This window comes from Gossypium raimondii, chromosome 12 (genome assembly GCF_025698545.1).
Source record: "Gossypium raimondii isolate GPD5lz chromosome 12, ASM2569854v1, whole genome shotgun sequence".
NCBI classification, from domain to species: domain Eukaryota; kingdom Viridiplantae; phylum Streptophyta; class Magnoliopsida; order Malvales; family Malvaceae; genus Gossypium; species Gossypium raimondii.
Window position 1 is genome coordinate 17,372,109 of NC_068576.1, and position 12,676 is coordinate 17,384,784.

Consider the following 12,676-nt stretch of genomic DNA (forward strand, 5'->3'; position numbering starts at 1 on the left):
CCAAAATCAGTTCAACAACAATTTCTAGATATCCCTAATCATCATGTTTCCCACTACAAAGATTTCTAGTTCAAAAGTAACGAACTAAAGGTTGAAACTCAATCTTTTATCAACCAGTCTACAAATTGCTCTTATTTACATTAAAGTCTGCTCAAATAGAAAGCTTTTCAAATTAATACCCAAATTTAATATTACAACTTAAGCTTTAACGTTTCCGGGTGTGATAACTCTCCCACCATTAAAGACAATTTCATCCTCGAAATTTCTTACTTACAATTAGGAAAGAGGTGGAATCATTGTGAAATTGTTTTTCCTCAGTGGCCCCACTTTTTAAGGTGTAAAAGATTACCTTCTCTCATCTTTACTTAAATCGAACGCTTAGCGTTATATGCACTTGTACCAGTTGCCTGTAAATCGATTAGATAAACCACACTAGGGTGGTGTATACTAAGGAATAATCTTACAGGAGATACTTTGAATAATCTTCGTACCCTAGTAACTGGTGGATTAATCCATACATAACATAATGCAGCTAGCACTACGCATTCTTTGTGCAAAATGTTTCTTTAAACAATTATGTGAACAGTCGCACTATAAATAGATTCCGTAGATAGACACTTTTGTTGATAGTCTTAGTGAAGAGACATAAGATGTAGTCTTGCGGAGTGTCAAAATATATAACCTCAACGGATGGCTATATTGCAATATTCATTTTGGTGGATACATAAAGGGGCGAGCCCAAATTGGAGGATACTTGCTTACGTGAACTATATTGGCGAATATTTCCATTTTCTAAATACCAAGAGTTTGTGGAAACCTTTATAAGACATTAACACCTATCAAGTACGGATTAGAGAATTTGTATAGTTAATTATAATTCTTTTTAAACTTGAAACTTCTAGTGGACGATTGGATTATATATAATGGATCGTAGAGAAGTGGAAATCATTACTTTTTCAATTTGTTTTCCCTCAATTTTCTCATCTCTTGAGTTCTTTCTGAACCCTAATTCGTTCCTCCTGATTTGTTTTCTTCTTTTGTTCTTCCCTTTTTCATCACCGGAGCATTACTTCCTTCTTTTTCAGAACACAATTAATTCTAAAGGTAATCATTCCTTCTCCATCGTCCTTTGCTTTTCATTCTACTTCAAATGGCTAGAGTCAGTGTAGGTCTAGGGGGTAGGGTCAGGGGCCATGGTGGTCGAGATCAGAGAAGTCGTGGGTGTGGTTCTACTGTTGAAAGTGGCAATTAGCCTCAGAATTACGAAGCCAGTATATCGGTAGAAAATCTTGTTTGCGGATGCATGACTACTAAGGAGGAGATGGTCAAGCATTTGACAGTCAGGGGAATCTGATTGCCCAACTTTGCCTAGGATTTCAAAATTGTTTAAGGGGGGTGTCGATTAAGCGAATCTGATGATGGATTCATTCTCCTTCTTTATCTTCTATAGTTAGGTTTCTATCTCTCACTAAAACCTTTTTTTTTTGTGCAGTGCCAACGATTATGGAATTGTATCGGGATAACTTGCGGGTCTCTCATGGTGGAAATTGGTAGCCTACTTCATGGATTGTAACATTTGAGAGGAGCCACCCTTATTGGTGTTTTTCAGTAGATATATCAGGTGAAGGTCATCACTCAAGGTGCCTCAGCTAGAATGGTTCATTCTCGTGCCCGCATGGGTTGCGAGCCCATTGTCAAGATGGTAAGGAGGAAACTTGAAGATGGTTTCGACTTCCCAACCAAGTGGTCCATCCCTCGAGAAACCACCTGTCTCTAGTGGCAAGTATGTGATTCTAAAATTGCCATAAAGCAATACAATCTATTGAAATTGGGTCGTACTCTGGAGTTGGAAAAGCTTTTAATAGCTAGGAACATATTCCGATACCGTTTAGACGGGAAAAGCCCTAATGGTTGTCAGGTAGCTGACCGGATGTTTGGTACGGATACCAGAAGAGTAATATCCACCAAAGAAACATGGCCTTATGAGGCCAATAATGACTTAGCCTTGATGTTGGTACGGAGGAAGAGGGAACCCACCAACTTCTTTTACATCGTCTGTAATATGCATCCATACAGTTGGTCTTCCTCACCAACGGGTGATAAAGGTAAGTCATCGAGTAAAGCTTTAGTTCCCAATTGGCCTGACATCATTTTTGTTGTTGCATGCTCTTCCAGTTTCTCTAATTCTTCCAGTCCCAACATAGTGTGAACATAGACACTTTGATGAACAGTGTACGAGAGAGTGAAAAGGTGGTTCCCTTAAGGGTAAGGGCCAACCGTGGTGGCCACAAGAGGCCAAGGGTGGAAGAAGGGCCCCATAGTGCTGAAGACAGTAGTAGGGGTAGGCTGATACCTTGTAAACATGGAAAGGAACTAGCGGTTCCTCAAAGAGAAAATTCTCCTCCAACTGTCCCTACCATACCTGAATCTTCCATCATAGCTGCCAATCCTGCGGATCTTCCTACCCCAATTTCAGTGTCTTCTCTTGTAGGGTCAAGCTTTGGTACTAGTCATATTATTATGCACACCTCTCATTTTTTTCTCCATCAACTTTACTTCTCCTGGGAGGTAATACCTTCTTTATCTGGTGGAATCACCTTAATGCGGGGCCATATCCTTTTTCTCCATCCTCTGTCAAATAAAGGTAAGATAAGGATTTGCCCTAAGGGTTAAAAGAGTTTGTCTACCCTTCTTTCTCCTCTTCTAATGTTCATAAGCCTTCGCTAGCAGGATTGGTGGGTTCATTTTAGTTGATGGCAGCAGAGTGTGGACTTCTTGGCTAGGCCCTCTAGGAAACCTATAATGAACACGAGGCTAAACGGGTAGAATTTGAGAAGACCATTCATTCTGGTGAACAAACAATTATCTAGCTTCGCCAACTAAATGGGGCAACTGTTCGCCAAAACCAAGAGCTCATTGACTCTGTCTACACCTGAGAGACTAAGTACAAATCCTTGGAGGCCAGGGAGAAAGATTTGGAAAGGAGGGCCCGCCTATATGAAGTGAAGGAAGTTGTATGAGAGGGGAAGATGAAAGCCCTTGAGGAACAACACCTCACGGATCTGGAGCAGTTGTGGAACGAAAGCAACGAGGCCCTAAAGAACTTCAAAATAGATACCAAGGCCAATATGAAAGAATATTTGCGCAATTTTAATTCCAACCTTATTTTTCATGCTCAAGTCATCGTGGGTCCTTTTGAAATGAGTCAGGTGGACTTTAATTGCATGCAAATATTTATCAATGTGGACCTCAACTTTGATATTCTCTACCCTTTAGGAGTGAAATGAGAAGAATTCCAAAAAGAATGGAAAGAGTCAGGCAAACTCTTTCTTCTCCTAGAACCCGAGGTGACTAATCCTGCTCCCATTAAAGACATTTGCCACAAAGAAGAAGCCCTGGAGGATATCACCACTCTTGCCCCACCAGTCAAGGAAGGGAAGTAAAATTTTCTTGTAATTGTACTTGCCTCTCTTCCAATTCCTGTCATCAATAAAATTTTTAACTCTTCTATTAACATTCATGATTGATTTTCTTTCCTTGCTTACTTTATTTTCCTTTTGATTCTGGGATACTTGTATTCAAATCAATAGCTTGTAGGGTTTTCCTTTCCACTTATCATGAACTATCCATTAGCATGACTTAACTCTACAATAAAAATTACATCTTAATAACGGTTCAAGGAACTAAGCCAAAATTGAGTAACATGCATTGCATACAGGGGATAACTTTCAAAATCTTACTTCTTGAGGATCAACTAAACCGATGCTCTAATAAATCTTAAAATTGTAACACACCATTATCGCTGGATCTGGACTATAGGGTGCTACGCTTCATGTCCGAATTTAACTAAAACATTCATTATTACATTCTGCATATCAAAATAATGTAGTACAAATATTATTTATAACACCGTTAACTGATTGACTTTGCTAATGAATTTAATAGAATTATATATACCCTTCATTTAAGCAATAAAATTTTTACAAAGGTAGCTTTACTATATTGACATATTTACTTAGCATTAGAAATAATATTCTATGACCATACTTAACTATAATCCAACTCTGACCCTGAGGCTTCGCCTCTAGGTCGCCTTACTGTATGCATATTACAACTAAGAAATAAGTCTGCCTGAGCATGGCAAATTCTGGTCTGGTTCCTCTTTGAATCCCTGAATTGCCCTTTTTACCTGCAATTCATAATAAAACACATGTAAATTTGAATGAACTTAGTGAGTTGTTCATACCTTGTTTCAGTACAACACTAGTAAGCTTGTACTTCATGGATTAAAATTCATGTTTGACTTTGTCTGTACTAGAATAGTTCGCTAATCTTATTGGTGTAGTATTGAAATCGCATAAATTGGCTCAACTTGTATTTGGCATATAACCTTTAATGACACCATCGCTTATCTACTTGCACATCTTGGAGAATAATTCAGCTTGCTCGACTGCATTGCATCTAATACAGATGACTTGAAAATAGGGGATTTCACATTCGGACTATACACTGTCTTGCACATACAAGGCTTCCACTTATGAGATTTCATAGACATATAATCAGAAATACAAATTTTTAGATGTTTTCCATTTTGGCAAACTATACCGACAGATTCTTTCTCCAGTAGTTATCTTGGCGAACTCTTGTGCAATTACTTCCTTGAGAGGTAATCCTTGCGGATTCTTACTTGCGAACTTATGGAAGAAGACCCTTAGATAATTCCCACAACACGTAACTTGCACCAATAGATATGGATAACCAAGTGAGGTGGGTCTTGGTGAACTCCTGCGCAAATACTTCCTTGAGAGGTAATCCTTGTAGATTCTTACTTGCGGACTTATGGAAGTAGACCCCTAAATAGTTTTTCCATGGCACGTGACTTGCACCAACAATTACGGATAGCCAAGTAAGGTAGGTTTTGACAAATAGTTTTTGTTGTAGACTGTTATTAGTAACTTATCATAATGGACACAAGTTTGTAAGATGGTCCTTATGGGCCCATGTTTCAGACTCAATTATGTGAATCCATACTTGCGAAACATATAAACGGATTCATAAAAGAAGACTCCCACTTTATATAATCCTCCTACACTTCCTTCACCAAAATCAATTCAAAAACAATTTATAGATATCCCCAACCATCATATCTCCCACTACGAAGATTTCTAATTCAAAAGTAACTTAACTAAAGGTTGAAATCAAATCTTTTATCAACCAATCCACAAATTGTTCTTATTTACATTAGAGCTTGATCAAATAGAAAGCTTTTCAAATTAATACCCAAAGTTACCATTGAAACCAAAGCTTTAACATTTTTGGGTGTGACATCGTCTCATCGATATCATTCGAGACCTCATCGAGATCGGGGTCACTAAAACCTTCACCCTAGTGATTGAAACCATCGTCATTATCGAGTCCTTCTTCACCATCTGCCTCGGTACTAGTCACCAATAGATGTATCTATAAATGGGGACTTGGATTAGGGTTATTATACACAATAGGTGCATTGTGTGGATTGTTGCCCCATGTCAATGTTGCTCCATAATTGCATAGTTCAACCCACTCAACATTCAGACCAAAGTCAATCCCGTGTACAAAAGATCACCTATCAAAAAAGGTTCTCAGAACTTCTGTATACAGGTCATGAACTCCATATTGTTGAATTAATGGAATGACATTTTGTACTAGTTCCACATCAGCTAACTCACTGAACAAGTCAACTAGTTCAATGTTATCAGACGAGCAATATATTGTGATCATAGTCTCCATGTCATCATCCTCTACAAGTTCCGTCTTCTTATATTTGCACAGATCTGACAAAACTAATTTTTTTGTTGAATAATCTAGATATGCTCCTTGCACAACGTCGAGTGATTTTTGCACTAATCTTTTATTTGATTTAATCTAGTTTTACACTCTTGTTAAATCCCATTCCTATCTAATGGTGCGATTCAAATATACAACAAACTTTTTTTGGAAAATTACCCTATCGAAATGGATGTATACGAAGAATCGATTATTCATCTTTGATACTAAATCATCAAATAAATTAAAAATAATATATATATATATTATTTTTATTAAAACAATTCATACCATTTTCAAGCAACAAGGAAACTTTTATCAAACAATATAACTTGCATCTCATACTATTAATTATCAATATAAAGTCACATATTTGTACATAATAGTAAAATAAAATAAAATTACATAAAAATAATTACAAAATAACTTTATCAACTCAAACTTGATTTTTGAAGTAAAAAAAAAAAACTTGAAAACTAAAATGTAAAACAAATATTCTTGATCTTCAATCTTGATTTCTAGCAACTCTTTTTTTCCTCTCTTGTTTTTTTTTTTGAAACTCATAAACAATTGAAATGTGTTTTTTAGGCTGGGGAGGAGGTTAAATAAGTGTTTTGGTGCCACTAGACTGTCAGGTGGCACCCTGATACATCACCTCTTTTTTTTTCAACTTTTTTCCCTTTTTCATAGCCTTGATCTTAAAAAATCAAACTGGTGTTGCCAATGTGTTAGACGGAACCACAAAAAAAATTATTTTTTCGTACTTGTATCTTATTTGTTAAGTATTTAGGAGAAAATAAATGTATATTTTTAAAATAAAACCAGTGTCGCCAATGTATCAGGCAACACCAGTTAAAAAAATATTTTTTCCACCAAAATAATTAGGTGAAATTTAGGATGGTGTTACTTGATAGGTTGGAGGCACCCAATAACACTGTAGAAAACACCCCATTTTTGTAATTAATCTACAAGTCATACCATTTTTGTAAGTAAATTTTTAATATTATTTTCATCAGAAAACCCATTATATGGATCACTTCTGCAATAAGTTATTCAAGTTAGCCAAAGTCATTGGAAGAAACATTCAAATTCCTGTTTTATCTCCAAGCAATATTCTCATAAAAAATATATATATACACGAAGCCTGAAGACATTAACTTCCTTAATCAATGGTCTAAGCACTTTCCCCTTGCTTCTTGCAATACTTCTCTTCAAGGTTTGCTCATAGATTTTGATCCTTTTATTTATATACAACCTAAGAAAATTTAGTTGTTTTTGAATTGACCAACAAAGGAAAAAAACTCATGTATTTTTCAAAGCCACTCCTTCAAGAACTACCAAGACATCTCTGAGTCAGCTGCCGGATATGGACTCTTTCCCATCCATCTTTCACAACACACCAGAAAGGAAAATTTTTTCTAAAGGTGAATGGGAGAAGTTCACCAACGACTCCACAAAAAGGGCTATCGAAGAACTTGTTTCTTCACCTAGTTTCAACAAATGGGAAGCCGCAAATGGTGAGAAGATCACTGTAATGCCTAGAAGTAGTTCGAGCAATGCTTCCATCAGATCTCGCTGTTGGTGGTTTCTTTGGTCGTAAAATAGTAGATAACTGTCTATTGTAGATTGAATAAATTCTTATAGTTGAAAGATGATGGCAATTTCAAAAATAACATTCGCCATTTTTAGGGCTTGAGGGGCGATGTTTTGGGATGATTAAGAATGGTGCCTGTGTTGTCTTTAAATTCTTATATTAGAGAGCCTTATTATTATTTTTATTTTCATGAATTAGGGCTGTTATATTTGCAATGTTAGAATTTAAAATGTATCTGGTTTTTTATATCGCTACTTATTATTCTTTTAAATTTTTCTCTATTTTACTTTTATGATGATTAGGATAAACTTTTAAAGTTAAAATTACAAGTATAAACCAACATTTCCAAACCGATTAATCTAAATTAAGTATTATAGAGCACAATTAAATTAATAATCAAAATATATTCAAGGATTGATATATGATAATATATATAATTTTTAAAGTTCCACTACTACAAAAACATGAAAAATTACAAGTAAATATATATATATATGTTTGATAAAATATTGTATAGAATTCATTCAATACAATGCATTAGAGGATGAATAACCGGATAAAGCTTAGACAAGACATAAGCATTGGATGAAAGGGGGATTCATGTATTGCAATTGCATATTGACTGCTCCTCTTCTCCCCTTTGCTATTGCGAACAACGGGAGGAGAGAAAATCATCAATTAAAGACACAAAGATTGAATGAAACTAAGAAGTGTGGTTTCTGCAAGTGTAACAGGTCAGTTGTAATACATTTGTAAAACGGGATATAGGAGTACTCTGAGGATTAAACCTAAGAGAGTCAGAGATTGAACAATTTCTAGCTACGAGCATGCAAAATAAAGAATCTAACCAACTATTCCCTGAAAATTATATTACGACAAACCATAAGTCAAGAAGAATTACACTAATCTACTATCTAACTACCAAGGACTAAATTCTAAAACGTGTGAAATTACGAAATTAACAAATAAATAAAAAAATAGTGGGTATTGATCTTGATGTGGTTCACGCATCCTCTAATTAAGAATTCAAATAGCTTAAGCTCCTAAAATGGCTCCATGTTACCTCTCGACCTGAATTTTACCAAGTTAGACAAATTAATCCAATTTATCTCTCGATCTCACCAGTTAACCGGGGACTAACGAATTGGTGCTCAACAAGGTCTCCTTTCGGTCTCACTTGCCTAAATATTCATTTAGGGTCGTCAATCCTAAGTTTTTGGTTCATTCAAATTAGTCCAATTTATTACCATTTGGTCCCTCATCCAAAAATCAGCTCACAACATCTCCATCAACAAACCCCTTTAAAAGTTTACCCATATGAAAAACTAAACTAACAAACATAAAAGTGTAGAACATGGAAGCCATTAAAGAAAAACTTAAGAAAAATAAAAAAGTTTCGTTTTTTTTATGTAAGAGTACTTAAAAGGAAATTTAAAGAGAAGCATATTACATGAAAATATAAAGCAAGCAATATAAAAGGAATAAGCTTTAATGAATTAATGTAAAAAGAAACTAAAATGCGTTAAACTAAAAATGAAAATGTCATCATGAACAAAGTAAAAGAACTAAATGTGCAAATAAAACTAAGCTACAATGTTAACTAACTTAACTAACTACAAGAACACCAAGAATAAGAAGAAAAGGTAGGAAAATAAACTCTACAACTATGGAGGAAGAAGGAAAAAGTGAAACCCTAGAAAAAGTGTATAAAAACTAAGAGAAACTAAAGTTAAACTACTCTATGTGTGGCCTCCTCTCTCCTCAGCCAATTTTGACTTATTTTAGTAGCATTCTGGCCCAAGATTTGTGACCAAATTGCCATTGAACGGGCCTCTTTTGATTGGTGTTTCGGTTAGACAAACATTGTCAGTTTTTGTCTCCTAACAACAGTGATATCGCGATACCAAGGGCTTGGTATCGCGATATCATTGCTAGTCTTGAAATAGGGATTCTCCTTGCCCTTTGGATATTGCGATACCACTGCTTCATGCCTTAGTCTCGAGACTAGTGCTGGTATCGTAATTCCAAAGCCTTGATATCAAGAATACCCTTGCCTTGGTGAATTTTTCACATGGTTTCGAACCTCTAACAAGTAGCTCCAACACTCAAACGAAGGTTTAGGCACCAAATGACACAATTGGCCAATTTGAGTCTCAAAATAAATAGAAAAAGGCATATTAAATCAAAAACCTAAAAATTACAGAAAAAACACTACTTTTCCCAAAAATAAGCTCCTCAAATATACCAAGAAAGCTTAATTTACTATATCAAATTACAACAGATCATAGATATGAGACTCAAACTTGAACCTTCAAGATTTAGAGCCTCATTTTTTGCTAATAGTGTCAAAATCTCATTGGCTAATAGATGATGAGATTAAAATCAAAATTAATTCAAAGGCTCAAAAAAATTTGAGAAATTGAAGTGAAATATGATAAATAATTTTGGAATAAAGATAGTAAGAAGGTACATATTACATCAAATAATGCAACTGATAAAATTGGCTAATTGGATGTGTGTTGATGTAATTACTTATACTTGTACCATGTGTTATGATTATTTGAATGGAAGACATATATTTGTTTCGTCTGCTTACTGTAGTGCAAAATAATATCGAATAAAACACCTCTGTAGGTGAAGCTAGAATCCACACCTTGAACCATACGTTAATTTTTTTTTTTACATTCTAATTCCCTTAATGACATTGTTCATCTTTTAAGTATATGGGAACTGAAGAGTGAAGAGTGGGTGTAGCACCTACAAAAACTTCTTCCAAGCTTCCTCAGAGCCTTTACCCTTTTTACCCACTTATCAATTTTTTCATATAAAACCATCCTCTGATTTTCAACAACCGACACTTGGTTTTCTTGTTTTCTTCAAAATTTAGTAATCTATATGAGAAAAAAAGAAGACTTTTCAAGTTTTAAAAAAGTAAAGGATGAGTTATTACACCCAGCAGTAACCTACTGTTGGTGTTCCTCCACCTCAATGTGTCTATTTTAACGATGCTTTTGATTTTCTTTTTGGAAAATTGAGCATCTTTCATTCTTGTTGTGATGTGATTTTTCCTTTTTTGAAACAATAATTTTTAATGTGGATTTGCAGGGTATCCTCTAAAAGATGCATATCTACCACCAGGTTATCCAGTTGAAGTTTACACCTACCTGCTGAATACATACACGTGTGTGCAGAAAATAAATAGTTTATAAAAAAAATTAAAAGCGTGGTTTTTAACTACAAATGTACAATGTCGAGTTGTAATATAGAAATTTTACAACAAAATGTAGAAGTATTTTGAGGATCAAACTCAAGGGATTGTCAAATTGATAAATGCGTTTATCAAGTTAATTGCAAGCTAAGCAATTACTAATCTAATCGATTCGGAAATTATTAGTGCAACCAACTAAAATGATATTTAAGCTAATTTTAAATTAACAAGTTTAAACAAATTAATCTAGTTTTCTTCCCTATTGCTTTGAACAATGCAAATGATAAAATGATGGTCGCTTGGTTCGCTAATCTCTAACTAAGCTGATAAAACTATCCCGATTATATTGTTTGTCATTCTTAGTTTGGAATCTCCTATTGGTCTCATCAATTGTAACGACCCTATAGTCAGGGGTGTCAGAAAATGCATTCCTGGAATCCATTCCCGTAAATCAGACTCGTAAATATTTATTAAAAATATTTACGAAGTTAGTTGTGTAGTTAATTAGGTTTCGGTTAAGTGACTTTGCATGAATTAGGAGTTATTATAGTTTAAGGACTAAATCATGTATAGGGTGAAAGTTGAATTATAGATTCAAGATTAAATCAAGGGGCTAAAGAAACAATTATGCCTTATTCCATTAAGTGGACGACATTAATTTTATATATATACCATATGTGTAAACTTATTATATATATATATATACCTATTATAATGGTTAAAAGTTAAAGTATGTATATATGTATTATATAATATATATATGTTATAATAAAAAGAAAAAGAAATAATAAAAGATAGTGGAAAGGAAAGAGAACATGTTGGAACGACGAAAATGTGCAAGTGTACACAATCACAACAAGTAATAAAGTGACAAGTAAATGTCGGGTTATCGTACCCACAGGGACTGTGAAAAGAATTATTTATGAATGCTATTTAAAACACTTTAGTGAAGAAAAATATTTTGTTTGAAGAGGGTGACTAAACACTAAGATTTTAAACTAAGTGAACTAAATAAATAAATCTCAAATGCACGATTTCAAAATACGATTTTAATCTAGATGACATAATTGTGTTAGATTAATTACATTTCTTAACTGAGAATTATTAAACTCATGTTTATATTGTTACGAATAAGTTCACGGCAACTCGGTAATTTGCTAACTTATGAACATACTCACCTACCAAAATCCATTTATCTCTTGACTATATCCCTATGTCAATTCAACCGATTAAACAAATCTTAATAGGCAAATATGTTATTGCACATCCATACTTACTAAATCGAAATAATCTCTTGTACAGATCTCTATGTCAATTCAAACAATTAATTCGATTTAATAAGCACATAAAAGACTATGTGAGGTAACAAAGTATCCTTACCTTGAAACAGTTTAATCACAATAATCTTGCAAGTTATGCAAGGCAAATGTATCGTCAGATACCGTTCCTAATCTAACCATTAGCTACCTTAGATGATTAAACATGCACTGATTAAGTACTATGTCCATTAATTATAATTTAAATCACTTTAAATAATTAATTCATTACTTACCTAACCAAGTCTTCAAGTCTTCAAGGGCCTCTTTGCAAGCTTAAATAATCAGCTAATTAGCTGATTTGGGTCAGCTCTTGGGATGGTTTTTGGGCTGTCCATTTCTTGGTCTGTTCAGTTCACTCGGTTCAGTTCAACTAGATCAGTTTTTCATAATTAATTAATAATAATTTATTAAACCAAATTAAATTGGATATAAATTAAAATTAATTATATTATGAATTAATACATGTAATTTTGGACCGTCTTAGGCTGAAATTTAGTTTGCCTCGATACTTCAAATTGCTTATCAGTTTTGTGCTTCTAGTAGTGTCTACCAAGACATTTTTCGCCCTTTGTGCAAATCTGTCGAAAATAACCAAAATTCATCAAAATTAATTATAAAATAAACTAAAATTCAACATTTTCATATTTTAAGTGCACTTTAATTATTTTGTAAAAATTAATTATTTTTTCGACAAGAATTTTATCGAAACTGTATGACTTTACGTTAAAAGGGTATGTAAAAATGTGTAAA

The 12,676-nt window shown here is 34.0% G+C and overlaps 1 long non-coding RNA gene across 2 annotated transcripts; it reads left to right on the forward strand.

The window, feature by feature from the left end:
• The first annotated feature begins 944 nt into the window (after nucleotides 1–944).
• LOC105762368 (uncharacterized) lies at nucleotides 945–3,514 on the forward strand. Of its 2 annotated transcripts, XR_001123865.2 has the most exons (3): nucleotides 945–1,104; nucleotides 1,493–2,644; nucleotides 2,731–3,514. It is a non-coding gene; the product is annotated as an uncharacterized LOC105762368 (long non-coding RNA). The 2 variants fall into 2 exon arrangements; XR_008192050.1 differs by having other exon boundaries at nucleotides 1,493–3,514.
• Nucleotides 3,515–12,676: the final 9,162 nt, after the last annotated feature.